The 4,509-nt window shown below is 41.9% G+C and overlaps 1 protein-coding gene and 1 pseudogene across 2 annotated transcripts in view; both read right to left on the bottom strand.

Moving 5' to 3' along the window:
* Positions 1–4,509, bottom strand: part of FBXL20 (F-box and leucine rich repeat protein 20) — a 129,637-nt gene that overhangs the window by 53,499 nt on the left and 71,629 nt on the right. The window lies entirely within an intron of this gene.
* LOC105886657 lies at positions 890–2,704 on the bottom strand (annotated as a pseudogene).

Here is a 4,509-nt window from a genome sequence, read left to right as displayed (position 1 = left end):
CATGATGCCATGGCACTCTACCCAGGGGGATAGCTTGAGGCTCCGTCTCAAAAAAAAAAAAAAAACAACTAAATATATCTCTACTCAAGGACCTCAAAATAACTGCCCCTCCTGGGTGGCACCTGTGGTGGTCCCATATACCGAGGGTGGCGAGTTCAAACCTGGCCATGGCCAAACTGCAACCAAAAAATAGTTGGGCATTGTGGTGAGCACCTGCAGTCCCAGCTACTCGGGAGCCTGAGGCAAGAGAATCACCTAAGCGCCTGCAGTCCCAGCTACTCGGGAGCCTGAGGCAAGAGGATCACCTAAGAGTTGGAGGTTGCTGTGAGCTATGACGCCATAGCACCTACTGAGGGCAACGAAGTGAGACTGTCTCTAAAAAAAATAAAATAAAATAATTGCCCCTCCAAAATTCACAGTGATGTTAAATTGCCAGTGTAACAGTATTAGAGGAGGGACATTTAAAAACTGATTAGGCTACGAGGTGAATGGATTAATGTCATTATCATCATCATGGACATGGGTTTGTTATAAAAGGAAGAATAGGCCACCTCATTTTCTTTGCCTTCTGCCATGTTATCCTGCAGCAAGAAGGCCCTTGCCAGAAGCCAGCACCTTGATTCCAGGCTTCCCAGCCTCTGGAACTGTGAGAAATAAATTTCTGTCCAGTATACATTACCCAGTCTCAGATATTTCGTTATAGCAGCACAACAGGACTAAGATAGGGCCTCGTCCTATCTATTCCTGTCAAATGTTGAACTAAGTATTTATAGAAGATTGAAGATCATGAATCCTTTAAGTGTGTTACACTCAATCTGTGGTTGAAAATGTAACTGTAACATTCCAACATCCAGTTTGTCCCAGTTGATTAAGCCTGTTGTAGTGACTAGTTCAGGCCTAGGTCAATTGGGCTAAGATCTGAGAAGAGGCTTTATTGGGGCATTAATGCTAGTCCATCTCTTCACTCACAGTTAATAAACACATTAATCCATTATTTGCTGACATCCATCCTGTCCCCATTAAAAAAAGGAGCTGTAGGACCAAAGTGATGCAGTTCATGGCAGAACATAGATAGAAAACTGCTGGTGGTGACCTTGCAGTTCCCCTATATCAATAAACTTGATAGCCCAGCTTGCCCCAGTATTTCCTTTTATGTGAGATAACCTCACTTATTCTTCATTGTCCAGAAATACATATTCTCTCCTTTCTTCATCTTCCTGTTCTTCAACAACTCTAATATGAAGGACATTATTACACTTTAAAAAAACTTCACCCAGATGTTCCAACAATGCCCCATCTATGTATTCTTCTGTATTTGTAACCTGCATGTTCACACACCTATCTACAAGTAGCCCTTGAATTCCATTCCCCACTTAAGTTTGGCCTTCACTGGCCTTCCCGTTAATCCACTGAGGAAAGGTTTGGGATTAAGGAGTAAACTCACCCTAACTACAGGCGAATGCTGCAGTTCCACCACCAAACAAGCTGCTGCCTCTCTTTCATGAATGCAGCAGATACTTTAGGTCTTGAACTGCTGAACTTCAAGAAAAATGCTCACTTATTGTCCCAGCCAATTTGAGGTGGAGTTTTATTTACTTGCAATTGAAAACAACTCTAGATCAACTGGACTGTCAGAAGTCCACATTTTTAGATACTGTCATTTTGTTCTTATGTTATAAAGGATGATAAAAGATCTAATCTTATAAAATCTGCAGTTAAATTTTCTATGGAAAATTTTCTCTTAAATGTTAGTTCTAGGAAGAACTCTGTTTCTAGGGAGTGGTTTGTATATATCCACTTTTCTGTTAATGATGATATTTCATTTATGCTACCAAGAAGTTTAAAGCTAAATTTGAGACCCCATTATAGCAACTATGCAGGCTCACATAAAGATGCATCTATTTTTTTTCTGGCTTTGACTTACTACTTTTCTTTACATTTTTCCTGATCCTGATTATTTATTTGTATATATTCTATTTGTTCCTGATAAGTTAACCTCAAAAGCCTGGAGACAAGTTAAATTCATAAATAAAAATCAAATAAGGGCTTGGCGCCCATAGCTCGGGGAGTAGGGCGCCGGCCACATACACTTAAGCTGGCAGGCTTGAGCCTGACCTGGGCCTGCTAAACAATGACAAGTGCAACCAAAAAATAGCTGGGCATTGTGGAAGGCACCTGTAACCCAGGCTACGTAGGAGGCTGAGGCAAGAGAATCACTTAAACCCAAGAGTTTGAGGTTTCAGTGAGCTGTGACACCACAGCTACCAAGGGTGTCTACCAAGGGTGACATAGTGAGACTTCATCTCCACAAAAAATCAAATAGGTGTCAGTTATAGCGGACATTGATTTTATACTAATTAAGAGATGCATGAAACAGTGTTAACTCATAAGACTTCAACAACCTTAATACAGAACTTTTAAACCAAGAGATAATGTTTGTATAAGGGTGCAAGTATCTGATATATGGCCAACCTCAGTATTTGTGATGCAGAGCTCTTTAGAGTTCCTACCACACCAATTACTATTTAATATCACTGGGTGGGCATCCTATCTTCCTGATTAAATCCGGATGGACAGCTGATCTTAAGGCTGCTAAACTCTAAGCCACCAGAGCTATACTATGGTTTGGCTCCAGAGCTCTTTTGTCTTAGGACATTTGCACAAATTGTTCCTCCATGTCTGTTACCCTGTTCTTCTCATTCATGAGGTCTTGCAAAAGATGTATTTTTATCAGAGGTCTTTCTCTGACTTGCCTAAAATAAAGGATTCTCCTTTCCACTGAGATATTCTATACTTCAGGGACCTGTTAATTTCCATCATAGCAAATTACCATCTATAACTGTGCATTTACTTGATTTTGGTCTTTTTTCCCCACCATCAAAGATAGAGAATAAAGGTCTATAAATGCATGAGCCAGATAGGCCCAGTTCACCATACTCCTAGCTTGTGCCCTTCCTAACACAAGAAGAGCATGAAATAACTGTTTATTAAATACAAGGTGGCCATAAAGTTTGTGGGAAATTTAAAATAGCTGTCTATAGGGCAGTTGCCTGTGGCTCAGTGGGTAAGGTGCCAGCCCCATATACTGAGTGTGGCAGGTTCAAACCTGGCCCCATCCAAACTGCAACAAAAAAATAGCCGGGCACTGTGGCAGGGGGCTGTAGTCCCAGCTACTTGGGAGGCTGAGGCAAGAGAATCACATAAGCTCAGGAGTTAGAGATTGCTGTGAGCTGTGATGCCACGGCACTCTATTGAGGGCAATAAAGTGAGATTCTGTCTCTACAAAAATAAAATAGTTGTCTATAGTGTGAAACTAACTAGACCACTGACATCCTTTCTCTGGGTAGAGACTGATTTGAGAAATAAAGTTTCAGAGCTGGTAGTAGGAAAAGGAGAATGACACTGAGAAACAGAGACCAAATAGTCAAGTTGTAATGATGATGAAGCGCAAGAAGAGGGATTGACAAATGCAGGGTGTCAAAAATAATGGCATAACCTGACTACAAGAAGTGTTTTTTATTGTCTGAATGGCTTTGTTATGTTGCCTCCTGGCTTCCTTATTTCCCATGGGTAATGTAAATCCAAAAGAGGTACACCTAATGGTCTCTTAACTCTTCCATGGCTTTAGTCACTATATACATTCATGACTTCTAAATCACACCACAAAGCTTTACACCTGGATATACAGGGTGGCAGCGCACCCTTATTCACGGATACATTCCAAGACCCACAGATGATGCTCAACCACACTTGCAGTACTGAACCCTATATGTAAAATGTCTTTTTGGGCTCAGCGCCATTTCTCAGTGGTTAGTGCGTCGACCACATACACCAAGGCTGGTGGGTTCAAACCCGGCCTAGGCTAGCTGAACCACTACTGTAACAAAAAAATTACCAGGTATTGGGGGCACCTGTGGCTCAAAGGAGTAGGGCGCCAGTCCCATATACTAGAGGTGGTGGTTTCAAACCCGGCCTCAGGCAAAAACTGCAAAAAAAAATAAAAAATAAAATAAATTGCCAGGTATTGTGGTGGCTGCCTGTAATCCTAGCTACTTGGGAGGCTGAGGCAAGAGAATTGCTTAAGCCCAAGAGTTTGAGGTTGCAGTGAGCTATGATGCCATAGCCTTCAACCGATGCTGACACAGTGAGAAAATATGTATACTCTTCATCTTATTAAATCCATGTCTATAATATTAAATCATTACAGCAGTGTTATGATAGAAAATGACTAAAGAAAAAAGTATCTAACAGTAAGAAACTAACTTAGAGGTTCAGCGCCTGTAGCTCAAGCAGCTGGGGCACCAGCCACAGACAACAGAGCTGGCAGGTTCAAATGCAGCCCCGGCCCACGAAACAAGAATGACAACTACAGCCAAAAAATAGGCTGGCATTGTGATGGGTGCCTGTAGTCCTAGCTACATGGGAGGCTGAGGCAAGAGAATCGCTTAAGCCCAAGAGTAGGAGGTTGCTGTGAACTGTGATGCCACAGAACTCTTGCCAGGGTGACAG

The sequence above is a fragment of the Otolemur garnettii genome, unplaced genomic scaffold (genome assembly GCF_000181295.1).
Source record: "Otolemur garnettii isolate 467f Iridium unplaced genomic scaffold, OtoGar3 scaffold00018, whole genome shotgun sequence".
Classification (NCBI taxonomy): domain Eukaryota; kingdom Metazoa; phylum Chordata; class Mammalia; order Primates; family Galagidae; genus Otolemur; species Otolemur garnettii.
This window is presented reverse-complemented; position numbering and strand designations above follow the sequence as displayed.